Genomic DNA, 15,699 nt, shown 5'->3' on the forward strand with positions numbered 1-15,699 from the left:
AAAATTTAGTGATTTAAGCATACAATTGTAACAGGACCTTTACCATGCATAATGGATGAAGGAGCTGATGGTTAAACTGTATTTCTTTATTGCTGTTAAATCATTGCAGAAGTTATTACCACAACTCATTACCACCTTATCTATATCACAATCAGACCCAGAGGTATCAGGTGACATAACTGGAAGCAAAGTGACTTGCCTATGGGCAAACAGATGATGAACAGAATTAAAACTGAGATCTCCTGAGTCTCAGACCAGATCCTTATAATCACTGTTTTGCTGCTGCTACCATCTGTAATGCCTGAAAAGCCACTTCCAGTGGGGAAAGCATTACAACAAAAGAAGGTAATTTATTATAAATTGATTTCTGGGATTTTACTTTTTTTTTTTTTTTTTTTTTTTTTTTTTTTTTACAGATTTGGTAAATTTTCTTGACATTGAGCTTAGATATCTAGGGGGAAAATGATATTTTTGTTATAGAAACAGCATCTGGTAGTGTAACACTTAGTAACACTTAGTTAAAGGAAAAAATAGACACTAACAGCACCATCTCAGAAACCTGCACATTTAAATTGGCTACAGATCTACTAAGTTTCCTATCTAAACAAACTAAACCAAACAAACAAAAAAAGAGATGATATTATCCACCCACTGAAGTTTTTAAATCATGGGCTGCTTAAAGAGAAATCTGAAGAGACTACACCACAAAGCTTTCTGGTAAGAAGAAAGCCTTCCATCTGAGGCTTCCATGAAAAATAGATCCCCGCTTTTTGCAATTGGAAAATTAGTAGTAATGAAGAAATTGTTGCAGTCTTTGCTGCATTTTAAATGCTTCATTACTCTATTTTTCCATTATAAAATGAGCATTTAAGCAGACTTAAGACGTAATTGTTCTCTAAAATACGTATATCTCTTCCCTTTAAGAAAAATAAAATCAAGAAAGACATCACTCCAATTTTTCTTTGTTTGGTGAAATGTCTGTCACAATGTGCCATATAGACCACAACCTAAATAAATTATAGGAGTTGAAGAGTCAAGAGTATACACAGCATCCTTCAAGACACTGAAAGTAGAATTTAATGCTCTGTTCCTACTATTGTTCCAATATTATTCCTAATATATGTTCCTAATAGTCTGTTCAGCTTTAGCACTTAGCAATTCATTTCTCAAAACAACTAAGATGACAGTATCTCAGGATCTGTTAACACTGAAAAACATTTTCCTCATCCTAAAATAGATAAGGTCTGAATACCGATGTGTTTTGTTGTACAGACTTCTACACGCATACTGTTGACAATGAAGGGCTGAAATTCAAGCATTATCAAAACATAGCTATTAGAAATGAAACATTTTAAACAAGGGCAGACAAATGTTCTCCTTACATGTCATCCTGCATTTAAGAGTACAGTCCTGCCCTCACGGAAGCCAAGATTTCCTCCAGGGTATTAACATAATGCATATTAACAAATACATCTGCATATTAATTCTCTACTAGCAAGAATCAAAATATGGAAATCGACAGTACATGCATAACTCATAGGACTTGGCACCTTTCCAGCAGCTTGACTTGAAAACAGCGACAGAAACTCTGCTGTCAGTTATCATAGTGGAAGAAGAGGAAAAAATCTGTTAAGAATTATTTTGAGTTTACAGCAGCATAGCCAGGAATGGAGCCCAAAATATTTCCTCAAACATGCCTTATTATGAAAAGGTTTCTTTTCTCCCACATGAATGCTTCAGTTCACTGAGGTATTTCTAGGTGAATTGCACAGCACACAGAGAACTGGGTTTGATGACTTCCTGTGGAAAAAGTATTCAGAGTGAATTTCAGTAGGAATTTCATTAAATTCCCAGTTTGCCTTTAGCACTATTTAAGAAAAACATACACACAGTGAACGGTTATTTTCATGACCTCTAAAGGATGTATATGCCTAACATGTTATGAGTTGCATGGGCAAATCAATCAGCAAATGAAAAGGACAAATGCCATGGAGATTTATTTATTATTATTATTTTTTTAACGTTAAGTATCACGAGAGTTCTTTTTTAGCACAGATAAGCTTCGTTATGCTACTACACTGCAATCAACTATGACTGCTTTTATTATGTGAGTAATGGGCAGAATTAAACAAAGCATTTGGCATAGTAGATTTGACCTTTGAAAAAAGAGCTCTACATTTTTCTCCCCAACAGTTTATGTTATTTCATTTTGGTAACCTTTGTAAAGAAGTACATTCAGCATCCTGACAGTAGTATAGATCTCACAGTGTGCTAAAAATCAGTACGCAGTCATAAATTCCTACCTAAAATGAAACTGAAAGAGATATCCCTGCTACATTCTTTTCAACACAATCTTATTCGATCAATAGTAAAGATTTAACATATTGATGTAAAAACTGTTACGTTTGACTTTCCATAAAATAATTATTCACAGTTATGTCAAAATCTATGTGCCCTGGTCTTAGCGATATGGCTTGAAGAGTTGCATGAAGATCCAGCAGGACCTGCACTCCCCTCCCAGGCAGTACAGTATTTTACTTCTAAGTTGTATCATGCCCACCAGAGCTGAGGAAAAGCCTCTGACCTCCTGTTCTCCCTGTGCAAAATGATGCTGAGTTATACCGATGCTAGCATCACTCTGTGTCCTCCACAAAGATACTGAGCATCATCAGCACAGAGACAGATCAAGGCTCTTTATCAGTATAGGCTGAAGCACAAGGCTGGGACTATGTTGCTGCTGCCAAATTTTCCTTCTCTTTCTGAAGGAAGAAGAAAACCCCATCTGGGCATAATGAGCCGTAAAGCAGCCCTGGAGTTCTGGGTTTCTGTGGTGCGCCATGAAGAGCAGGAGGGACAGCGGCTGTACCAAGAAAGCCTCCCCCAGCTACAGCCTTCTTCCTCCTTATCAACAGCAGCAGTGAAACTAGAAAACCTGGCTGTGTGGTGTTGGCCCACAGGATCCATTTTGCTGCCTCCTACAGCTGCCCACTCTAGGCAACTGCCTACTTTCCTCGCACTGACTGCAGAAATATCATCAACCCTTTGAATCAGAATTGAATCTAGTATTGCAACGCTGGTTCTGATGTTTGTCATAAAGGCAGCTGCCCTAAACTGAGAGCAGTGCCTTCTTGTGTGTGCCAACCAGCAGACACTAACCTCATGTCAAGCAAAAATGTCATGCATACCAAAACAGTATTTTAAAATATGTGGAAACAACATTCCTGCTATTGCCTTTATCATTTATGACAGGAAGATCTTTAATATATGGGTAAATTTCAATTTGGAGAAATCAATAGTCTTAAATAATAACTAAGATTTCAGGTCTTTCCATCTCAATGCAAAATAACCTACCATTAACTTTACAAATGAGAATCAAGTTAAAAGGCTTCTAGCAAATTACCAGTGAATCACCAGAATTTGCTTCAGGCAGAGATATTAGTCCTAAATTGTTGCCAGTGATATATAGCTTCAGCATTTTTTATTGCTAATTTGCTCTGGTTTCTCATATTCTTTTTCTAATGGATCATTACATGAGCCAGGTAATTTGTACTGCTGCCAATAACTGTCTCAAGGTAAAGCTGTTTAGGTAGACCAAGAAGAATGCACGTCAAGAAGGAGCCTTCTAAAATAATTCCAAATTAAAGCATTGTTACAAAAAAAAAAAAAAAAAAAAAAAAAAAAAAAGGAATCAACAGGATAGAAAGTTATGTACTGACGTATCTAGTTCCAAAAATCAAGGCCTTCACAAATAAAATACTATCTTAGTAATACACTGTTATGCACTGGCTTTCCTGCTTTTTAAAAATTCTGTTCATTTTCTTGTATGCTATAAAATACATGCTGGGTCAGAGTGTACTTGAAAGCATTACAAACAGCCACACAGGCATCCAGAAGAACTAGATTGTAGAACTACGGGAAATAAAATATGAAGAATTTACCTACACACCGAGATTTCTTATCCTGCTCCAAACTGTGATCAGCTATATAATCCACCTTAAACATTAAATCTTTATAAACCGAATCAGCTATATGAAGGTCAGTGTTTAATAAGAATAATTTATGTATAATAAGAATGATTTAAACAAAAACTAATTAAATTTCAAATTAAGAAGTATCAGTCATAAGTGATACTTAATTCATCTTTAATATGATGTGTTCTTTCATATTTGTATTTGACTACAGTATATTTTTCTCTTCCAACAAACCCGTATTTATTCTTGGAGGACGACTGAGCAGCACTGAAGAGTGTCAGCATCAACACAATCTATTCAGTGGCAGCAAAGGACACTGGAAAGAGTCCTCCAGTGAGCCGAGCTCAGTCTCAAACTAGTGCCTGAGCAGACAGCCTGAATAGCTCTGTGCTTGCATGCCTGTAAGTAACGTGCGTATTACACAAATGGAGCCCAAACTGTTTCTTTGCTGAGCTCCTGTGTACATACATACAAGTACTGAAAACCTGTTTTCACATCCTTGAGGTTTGTTTTCATATCTTTCCACTAAATTCAGACAGATTGGTATAGAGGTGGTGTGATCACTTTACAAAGGCAGGCAGTCTATATCCTTATCCCCATCCCTATAAACCAATGGCAATTATTTTGTCTGTATCTCTGATATCTTCCCATTCTGTAAGTTTAGAGAACATCTTCAAACTTGGAAAGACCTACACAAGTATTTTGACCTTATCCTGTGATCAGTAAGCAGCAATAGGATCATCTATATTAAGCATGAACTTGCAGTACTCATTCTGCATTAAACGCACAGTACTGCTTTCACCTCACCCATCCTCTGACTGGTTTGGGGCATCTAAAAACTCAGAGCCACCAGGAAACATAAGGCACCAAATTCAGGTCAGTCTGTATGAATCTGGAACTTTCTATACATATGTATAAGCTGACAATGCTGGAATGCAGCTGCCAACTACTCAAGACTCTTTCCTCAAAGACAACACCTTTACAAGGCATTTGCAAGCTCCCCGGCTGGTGGGTCAGACAGATTTAAACACATTCACTTTTTTGGCATCTGGCATGTTTCTGTGGAGCACAGTGACAATATGCTACTTTACCCTGCAGTGATATGAGCAGGGAAGAGATCAAATGCAAGAAACAGGCTTGACAGACGGTCCCACTTCGGTGCTCCTGTCCTTCAGCGCACAGAGCTGTAGAGACTGGGACATGAGTAGCTAAAATGGGAGGAAAACAGACCTCCTCAGGAATGGCTGACTTGCAACTTACAGCAGTGGTTCTTCTCTCCTGTCCCCATGAGAGGGTTGGTAATAGCAGGAATGTCAGACCCCTCTTGTCTCTGCCTGGTCAGACACCAGTAGAGCAGCTGAACACCCGAGAGCAGACAATAATATGGTAAGAGAGATGTGTTCTTCAGGATCTCACTCAATTTAACTTTTAATAACATTTTTGTTGGTGGTACCTTTATTTTATACAAATTAGTCCATTAGCCAAGTGGGTATAACATATTGCTAAACACAATTTTTCCTTTGTATGTAGAATTTCCATGAACATTGAGGTTTCTCAGTACTCCTGTTGCCTGTGATTTCTTTCTATTTTGTTTCCAGCAGAAAACTCCCCTTTCCGCTGAACTGCAGGGTTCTGCTGAATATTTCACTCAGTCCCCACGCAGAATCAACACAAACAGCTATCCCACGTGACAAACTGGTGCAGAATAACCAGTAAAGATCCCCAGCCTGATCAGAGAAAGACAAGCAAGCTTGCTTTGTTATTTTGAACGTGAAGGAAAAAGAGCATTCGAATCACAGCTTTGGACTTTACCAACTGCTGCAGACTGCTCTTGGAAACAATGACCTGAATTTGACAGGGATCCCCCTCTGGATTTATCTAGATGGAAATAAAACTAGCCTTTTAAAGAAATAGCATCTCATGAAGAAATATGATTGATGAGTTGGACTTAGAAATACATGTATGTTGGTATTACAAGTGTTGCCAGTAGCTTTCTATGTACATTAAGACATGTCAGGCAGACACCCCTCCACCCCAATAAATAAATAGGCTGATACATAACAAAAAGAAATGTAGAATTTCTGAGAAGAAAAGTGAAGAGGTTTGCCTTGGAACTATCTTTGGGATATGACCAGCTTATTCTTGGGTATCTTCGGAAGTGCTTTTGCATGCTACCATACAGCTTTTGTCTGAATTTATGTTGGATGAGCCCATCTCTGGAGATATTTAAGGCCTGTCTGGACACCTACCTGGACAGCCTGGTCTAAGGAACCTGCTTTGGCAGGGGGATTGGACCCGATGATTTTTCAAGGTCCCTTCCAACCCCTACAGTTCTGTGATTTTCTGTGATTCTCTGTGATCTGCCACTTACTTTCCCATTGCCACAAGTGTCACAAAACAGCCACAGAATGAGCCAAACTTGGATGCATTATTTGATAAACATGCAGGTGTTGCAGTGCTTTCCACTTTGCCTTACAAAGGAAAGACAACATGATGTTTTTCTCCTTATCTTTTCTTCCTTCTTTTTCTTAAAATCTTTTTTTATTATTTTAATTATGTCAAAAATAATCTTATTTTCCCTTAAGCTAATATTCTTCACAAAGGTAGCAGAAGCCCTAGCTTGAGAATATCAATAAAAGTTTCAAGTTTTTGAAAATAAAAATACACCACCAACAAAACAACAACAAAAAATTAGACATTTTTTTGAGAATAATATGAAGCTATGTCCTTAAGTTTTAAAACATATCCAACCCTAAAGAAATGTATGTATATTTTCAATCATTATACAAATATTCAAAAGCATCAGTGTAAATTGGTATACGGCTGTATAGATGAAATTAATTATCAATTGAATTTGTATCTATCTTGATTCAATTCACAATTTAATTTGCAAAAGATGTATTTTTATTCATCTAGTCCTTAAAATTCAAGAACAGCTTCCCACTAAGAAATGCTATTTACTCTACATTTAACAACAGAAATTGTGTTGCATTCATTTTTATGTCCTTAAAAACTAGTCTACAAAAATAAGGAGATAGCAGAATTAATACTCCACTTGAGTAATACATAAATCTGAGTACCATTAAATACTGGAAGTCTATATTTACAAATGACTTACCTCAATAGCAGGATATAAATTATCAATTGTAACTAGCTCTAAAGGAGAGTTCAGAACTTTGTGAGAAAAAAAAAGAAAAAAAAAAAAAAAAAGAAAAAAAAAAGTGAATCAGGGAACAAAAATAACTAACCAATTCAGCTTACTGCTTTAGCTGACAAATATCCTCTTAGAAAAGTATTATCCTGAACCATTTAGTAATAAAAGCATAAATATATGAAACTAGCTCAGTAAGTGATGAAGACCATTCAAGTTTTACTATGTGCTGTTCTGTCATCAATAACTTTAAACTTTGCTGGTTGGTATACATTTGTTTTGCTTAACTACTAGGTTTTAATCTAATTATTTCAAACCGTCTCAGGCAAAACTAATAGCAACAATAAGGAGCTGAAGTTACAGCCACTTCACCTGCACTAATGCATACAAATGTTGTCCTCTGGGAGGCTTCTAATTAGCACCTGAATAACCTCAGGTTCCAAGCATTTAATTGGCTTGGGTTTACTGCATAATAAAGGAATCACGTGCTAGGGTTATTTTTATTTGAGCTCCATGTATGCTGAATATCCTAGTACCACCCCACCAAGCAGAAGACAAACTGGCCCCCTTTTTGGTGAAATGACCAATTTTATTTTTTTTAGGCAGAGAAGTTAAAGGGCATAAAGGACTCACGTAGGCAGGGATGTTTTTGCAAGTTAAAGGCATGAGACAGGTTAAAGATATTGAGGGCCAAGGTCAGCTTTTAGATACCAGAAGTGAAATAAAAGGGGTGCAATAAATAAATTGACCAGTATTTGTTCCACAGATTAAACTCCATTTCTGAATTTCCAGCCAAGACATATCTTTCCCTTGTGCTTACTCTAGGAATGACTGACCAGAAGAGGGACCTTTTTCCACATGCCCTGTTCATTAGCCACAAAACTTACCAAAGGTTATAGAACTGAGGGGAGGAAAAAGGACAAGAAATTCATGATAAATGCACATATAAATCATAAATGGTAACCAGCTTTTTTGTGACAAATTACTGCAGAACAAAAAGTTGAGAAACAATTGGCCCTTGTATTTAGATGTGTCCCAAAAGCAAACGGAGAAGAAATGTCTTCAGACACAGCCTTAAGTGCCCTCTGAGGAGCCAGCCTTAAAAGAAGTATCTACATTGGTAATTACTATATACCAACAAGCCAATGGACTTGCTGCTAATGCACCAGAAATGTCAGGTTGATTGCAGCCAGAGGAGAAAAAGCTGGCAGTAAAAAACACAGAAAGCTGCAATGTGTTAACACAGCCCTATCACCAGGGTCACACCGGGCGCTGCAGGCAGCCTGCATGATGCCTACCTGAAGAGCTGGGAATAGGCACACTTGTGAAGACTGTTGAAATCAAGGAAAAAGGGGAAAGAGGAGTTAGGAGTTAAAGAAGAATGAAGAGGTGAGGGGGGAAATATTTTTTTTCCTTTCTGTTCAGAATCCAGAAGAAGAAGCAAGACCAAAAATATACATTATTTTTCCAGTCAGTTTCAGGGGAAAAAAAAAAAAAAAAAAAAAAAAAAAAAAAAAAAAAAAAAAAAAAAAAAGAAGGGAAAGTAGCTCAGACACAAGCCACTATTCCAGACTACTCAGGAAGTGCAACTTGAACTTTGAAAACCCCTTACCTCACTCACACCCCTGAGGCCACCAGGGAAAAGGCCCACCCCTGGGCAGGGGTCAGAATTGCCTGCAGACAGCTGCAGAGAACAGCCACTTGCTCTACAAAGGCAGCAGTGGGCAGTTCACTGATGGTTATAAAGCACAAAGGCTTATTTCAATTGAAAGTGTTGGATATTCTGGACTTGAATGATACTCAGTAATGCTGGATCAGAATAATGCTTATCTCATGTCTGGCAAAGTGATACGTACACTCAATAGCAAGCTCAACTTTTAGTGAAGTGTTCATGTTTTCTGCCTTCATGAGCTTCCTCTCTGTTGTTGCCAGTTAACCCATGTCTGGCAAAACACCACTGCCCTTTTCACAGTACACAAGAACATTCTAAAAGCAGTTTAAAATTCCAGCTGATTTCTTTTATCCCATTTTATTTCTAGGACTCAGTTCTGCTTTCCACATGAAAAATATATCAACAAGTTACATGAAGCATCTCTCTATATATACTGCTTTATGATCACTATATTGAAAAAATTAACATTAAATCACCATATATGTGGACTGTATTTCATCATTCCAGTATAGGTGGTACTATCTTTAGTTGAAATTTAACTGAAATTAAAGTGAATGTGTCAGTATGACACAGTTCACTTCCTTCTACTGCTGAATAAAGAATTGCTCCAATAAAAGTTTTTAGACCAATTCAGACCACGTTCTTGGGTTTGTTTGTTTTACACACACCGCTTGTCTTCTTCTAAAGAAGGAACTGAGGAAAAAATATTTTGTGCAGTCCTATTGGGTTTCAAGATTTGGAAGATTATAATCTGCTTAAAATATAACTGAACATTTTAAAACAAATATTCAGATATGCCTTGAGTCTAAGTGAACAAAATGATCTTTAAGTATGATTTGATGTTTGAAAGAGTCAGAACTATTACAAGATTTAAATATGAAATTAAAAAGATGTATTCATTTCGTAAAGGCCCTGGAAAATATGGGTGAGCTTAAATGACCAAATGACAGGTAACAACATACTTTCTCATAATTTATCCAGTGACTCTTATTTCTATATTAAGGAGAGATAATGTTGAGAAGAACATGAATATACCAGTAGTCACAGAATCTTCTTAGAGCACTCTGTAAGGAGTACTTTCAGGAGTACTTTCACTGAGCAGCACAGCAGCTATACGAGGTCAACTAATGCACCCTGATGGAGGGCCCACCTGGCATCCAAAGTTTGTCTTTAATTTAACTTGCCACCATCCACTGGCCTTGATGTTTAAGTGAGAGTCTTCAAAAGCTGATTAAGTTAGAAGAAATTCTAAAATATCAACCCAGAAGTTAGTATGCAAATTAATGACTGTAATGTTTTAGAATATTTCACCCTCTTAGAATCTGCTTGAGTTTCCCAGATTGGCTGCATCAAGCAGGAAACACCTCTGTCCAAACGTAGCAGAGTTATGCATAAATTAAATATTTCAAAATTAGTTGACATGCAGAGTAGCAATAGATAAATTACATGAATAAAAAAATGATAGACCATAGGTTGAGATCCAAGTATGTACTTTTGAGCATTGGTCATCCAACTTTTTTTTATCCTAAAAGCAGCATATCTAACACGTTGTAATTGCTTGAGTTTTAAAAATGCACAACTTGTAAAAGTTGTATTAGATGAGCAGTCTAGTAGTTACACACCACGAGCATAACCAAAAGCAACTCAAAAAATACCATGAAAATATATTTCAACATATCTATATGATTTAGCTATCTGAATTACCTTCACAATAACACAGATTGTGATGATCTATAATATTTTACATTAGTTCTGCTACTTAAGTCACAAACAATAACTTTTGTTTTCTGCTTAAAAAAAAAAAAAAGTAAGTGGAAAATTATTAATGAAACACTTGGATTCGTAACATTGGCTTTTTGTATTGGTTGTGGGATTTGTTGCTTGATTTCTGAATAAAACTACACGTTATTGAATTCTCAAAGCATATAGATCCCTTTTGTAAAATATAGTTTTACAATTAATCAGTACTATAATTATATTTTATAGGTAGTATTCAAATACATTTTTTTGTAGTTGTAAAGTTGTTTTAAAACTGTACTTTGTATATGTGCCCAAAGAAAGGTTACTTCTATACTGAAAACATTCAGCAGCAAGAATATGTATGTTTTTTGTTAAGTTGGAACAAGAATGAGAAATCCTCAACTGAAGACAAATAAGTAAATTTCACTATATACATTAAATCTCTTTCTTTCTTTTCATAATACTTAAATAATTTTTTGCATATCAGAGCATGCATATTTTAAAATGAAAACACAGCTGAAATGGATCCTCAAAATAAAGATATACTTTCAATGTACTTTCAACTACTGTAAACTGGAAATGAGAATGCACTCTTGGGAAAAATAAATAAATAAATAAATAAATAAATAGATGAATAAATGAATTTCCCTGGACTAAAATATTAAAACTTACAAATGCTGCCCTATAATGAAAAATGTAAATTATGTATACTGTCTGCAATAGAAGATCAGATGTTTATCTCTTTGCTTCCCTTAAGAACTTTGGTAAGAAAAAAAAAAAAGGTTTGATGTTATTAATCCATGCATTATCTGCTTCTATTATTGTCATAATGCTAAAACCAACTATGACTGCAGAAAAAGTGACTAAATCAGTCTTTAATCACAAGTAAATAGCATTCTGGGTGTCATCTGTACTGAGTCATTCAATATCAGCTCTATCAATCTGATACAAGGGGCCTGATTATTATTATTATTTTTAAACCAACAGGTGCAACTCTGATGTTTGCACCTAATGTAATTATCTCATTGAAGTTCTGCAACACTTCCTCTATACAGTCTTTGTTTTTACAGCACAGATTACCAGTTCAAAGTTCATCATAACTGGAAGGCTAAGGAAAAGTTTAAGATAAGAGGTAAAGGTAAAGGAGTGATTTTATCTGAGCAATGTTTACTTTCTTGATAAAATTAAATAAATAAATACAGGAAAATCTGTGCAATTCCAATAAAAACCCTGCGTGTGTGTGGTGGAGGGTGGGTAGGGCTGAACAGAAGGAACTGCCTTGTCTGCCCAACGTACAGATGACAGCAATACCCTAATGACTGTCCAGATGGAAGTCACAAATCCTTTATATGTAAGGGCTCTGTGGCAAATCAATTGTGATCTGGCTGCAGACAGGAATGTGATAATACTTTTATGCTCCACCCTGGCCTTGAAATCCCAGAAACATAAGGCCTCCAATATGTGAATACATGTATATGCATGGGAACAACAACAAAATCACCAGGAATACAATAAACGAAAATCAACAAACAAAAACTAAACACCCAGAAAGCCATATCCCCATCATGACTCTCACAGAGTCATGAAAGAATTCCAACTCAATAACCAAGGAGAAGAGGGGATAAAGGTACCGGTACCACATTACTGGAATGGGTATACCATTCCCACTGAGTCAATTTACTTCACAGTGCCACTTTATCATCAGCATCATTTGCTGATGCTTCCAAATCACAGGAGATTTTCAGATGAGGGCAGATGACTGATTTTTATGAAAATGGGCATCGAGAAAGAAGAGGACAGTGCAATTCACTAGCAAGATGCTTGGCACTGGACTCAGTAGAATAAATGTTAAAATTGCACCTGTGGAAGATTGAGTGGGAGTGAACAGTTGGGCACTGCTTGTGGATTGCTTTAAACATAGGCTTTAAGCTCTACTTAATGTACATTTGAAGTAGAGTCAGTTCCAAATATACAAGAAGTGTAAATTCACCCAAGATTAATGTTTTTCTTCTTTTGAGAATCTCCTTTTAGAAAACACATGGGAATCCACTTATACTCTTGTGTAACATAAATAACTGCAGCTATCCCAGAAGTTCCTAGACTGAAACACAATCCTACTGCAAATATTCTTGATATGACCTAATTATACATTCCCTGTTCCAGCTTTTACATCACTATACAATAGTGATGTAAAATAGATCATATTTCATGGCAACAAAAGATATTGCCCCTTAGGAATGACTTTCCATTGAGAAGAGCTTTAATTTATTTATAGCTACGCTTTATACTGCAAATAACACTGGGAACCCAGATAAGCTGTTAGGAAGAATTGCTCTCTCCTTCTATTAAATTAGCTGCTTTGGTTAACTGATTTAAATCTTATTGCAAAAATAAAAGGCTGAAACGAGTTTGCCTTATAACAGGGAAATGAAACACATTCTGTGCCAGGAGGTAGCTAGAGAATAATGTCTACAGCAAAGATTTCTTTTACAGTTTCTGAATGCCTTTTATGCCAAAAGAAATAAAGAAAGCTTTAAAAAGAGTAAGAGAGCTCTCCAAGAAAGCTTTTTGTGTATTCGAAGATATATGGGCTGTTCCTGAAATGTTTCTGAGCAGGCACTCAGTGTAGGGCTGAAGAAGTGCAAAACAGCTTTTTCTGCTCAGTGCTCAAGGATTGCTCTCTGGACCTTATACTTCAAAGAAAGTGAGTTCAAAAACTTTTAAATTACTATGTTCTACATAGAACTATAATTGTGATTATTTTTAAAGCAACAACTCATATCTGTAATAGCAACTCTGGTCTTCAGAGAAAATATCTCTGTTGGCTTAAGAGAATATTCAAATAACAAACAAACAAACAAACAAACAAAAACACTTTTCTGTTGTCTGAAGCTAAGATTAAGACATAAGCCCTGAATATTGGAGAAAATATGTGAGGCATTGGAAAACATTGTGAGGCATTGGAGTGGGCTGCCCAGGGAAGTGGTAAAGTCACCATCCCTGGAGGTCCTGGAGTTCAACATCTGTCTAGATGTTGAACTTAGTTATATGGTTTAGTGGAGGACTTGTTAGTGTTAGGTCAGGGGTTGGACTCGATGATCTTGAGGTCTCTTCCAACCTAGACAATTCTGTGATTCTCTGAAAAACAGATTAAATTAAAATGCTGTTATGAACATTCTATATATTTCCTTCAGGGACATTCAGGTTCACTTGTATACTGAGTGGAAGACATTAGGTTCAGTAGTGTAATCTCAGACAGCTTCCATATGAAATTACAAGTCTACTGACAAAAAGCTTTACCTGAAATGGAAAGTGAAAAAAGGAAACTCACTGGCTGCAACAACTGTAGGCAAAACTTAAAGCAGAGCCACATCCACCTTGGTTTTCAAAGAATAGCTGATACCTTTTGAGATTCCCAGTCCACATTTCAACATTGATTTATCTGAACCAGCAGCTCACTGCTGCTCTTCCAGGCTTCATATTGTTAAGCCTCTCAATGACTCACCAGTCAATTGGAAGAATCACCAGCCAGAGACATGAATATTTCAACCAAGCTAATGTTTTTCACGAAGTCTTCCTTCAGCACAAAGTTTCCCAAGAAACTTTGAAACATTGAACAACAGATTCAGATAATCAGCTAATTGATCAGGTAGGGACTTAATAGCTATCTCTGTTCAGGTAATGGACAGGGATCCAGGGCAGTTGCTCATGTTCTCAGCTTCAACATTTGTAAGCAGGGTTAATAAAGCCATGGTCTTTTGAACCTGTTACTCAGTTTGCATCAAAAGAAAATCCAAGTGAGGTCTCAAAAGCTTTTTTCAAAGATTTTGTTTATTTACTAGGCTATTTAGGTTCCACACCCACATGTAGGGCACCCTAAGTACAAACACCTTCCCTTTATACAACACGAACATCTCATCTAAAGGTTGGCATTATCAGCACTTTATTTACTAATTAGTTCAGCAGTTTATTACGCTGAAATTTAAATGTACTAATCAAATGTTTATTTTGTAATCATGTTACATTAATGCTAATTAGTGATGTATTTATCGCTTCATGGATTACATTTAAATTTAAATGCTCTAGTCAAAAGTTTGACATTAAGTTGCACCTACCTACTTAAATAGTCTCTAATGCATTGGCTAATTTTAAATGCCATTAAAGTGGCACAAGTATTTCTTTGTATTCTAAGCATTATTTTAAAACAGCACCTAGATAATCTGGTAATTGTTGTTCTGTGGATGTGATAGGTATTTTTCCATAACTACAAACATGAAATTTGAACCAAACATCTTTTAAATACCCCTAATTCCCAGAGAATTACATGTGAGATTTGGTTATTAACAAATATATATAACAAATATATATTAACAAAATTTGATTGTTATTATTTCTCACCTAACTGCATCTGTTTGCAGCCAGGTTTATGCATGTCTGTAGTTCAAAGGGAGATCTGAGCAGATTTAGGAAACCACAGGTACAATTAGAGAAAAAAAAAAAAAAAAAAGGTAAAAACAAACACTCTTCAGGGGAATAACCTGCATATGACTGCTTGGCTATACATACAAAAAATTCTCCAATACTTCACATTTCCATCTTTCCAAGTATTAACACATTTGTTGTTATCAAGTACTGTAAACTCCCACTCAGGCAGGAATAACCCTATCTTCAGAGTTTTCAGCAGGGACAGAGACACAAACAAAGCTTAAGATGCAAAGATTTGTTATATTCATGAGGCTGCTTACAAAGGACATAGTTCAGACCCACCTTTTGTCTGCCACATATGAACATTCAGTTGCATCTGGCATCAACTCCCCACAGCCTGGGAGACAAAACACCTCTCTCTGAAGATACATGAGATTTTCAGAGGAAAAAATGGAAATCTTATATCTTCTGGATGCGGATGATTTATTTCATGGACTGTCCTCTGTTTAGATACCATTGTGAGTCACAAGGTTTGCTTTCCATTTCTTTAATACCTGACAAAGCCTTAAATCCATGTAACCAGTTTCAAGTATTTTGTGAATTATCTTCACTTACAGGATATCAGAAAGCATATTCCAGATCTGATCTGATGTCACAGTATGCTGTTCAAACTTTATACCAAAACAAAACAGCAATAAAGTAAAGCTAATGTCAAATTCTCCTTTCCTTAATAACTTCTT

The 15,699-nt window shown here is 36.1% G+C and overlaps 1 long non-coding RNA gene across 2 annotated transcripts; it reads left to right on the forward strand.

The window, feature by feature from the left end:
- The first annotated feature begins 301 nt into the window (after window positions 1-301).
- On the forward strand, window positions 302-6,589 carry LOC311441678. 2 transcript variants are annotated; one of them, XR_014696146.1, is made up of 4 exons: window positions 302-345; window positions 2,051-2,107; window positions 4,183-4,372; window positions 5,570-6,589. It is a non-coding gene; the product is annotated as an uncharacterized lncRNA (long non-coding RNA). The 2 variants fall into 2 exon arrangements; XR_014696147.1 differs by having other exon boundaries at window positions 5,573-6,589.
- Window positions 6,590-15,699: the final 9,110 nt, after the last annotated feature.

The sequence above is a fragment of the Aythya ferina genome (genome assembly GCF_964211825.1).
Source record: "Aythya ferina genome assembly, chromosome: 9".
Taxonomy (NCBI): Eukaryota; Metazoa; Chordata; class Aves; order Anseriformes; family Anatidae; genus Aythya; species Aythya ferina.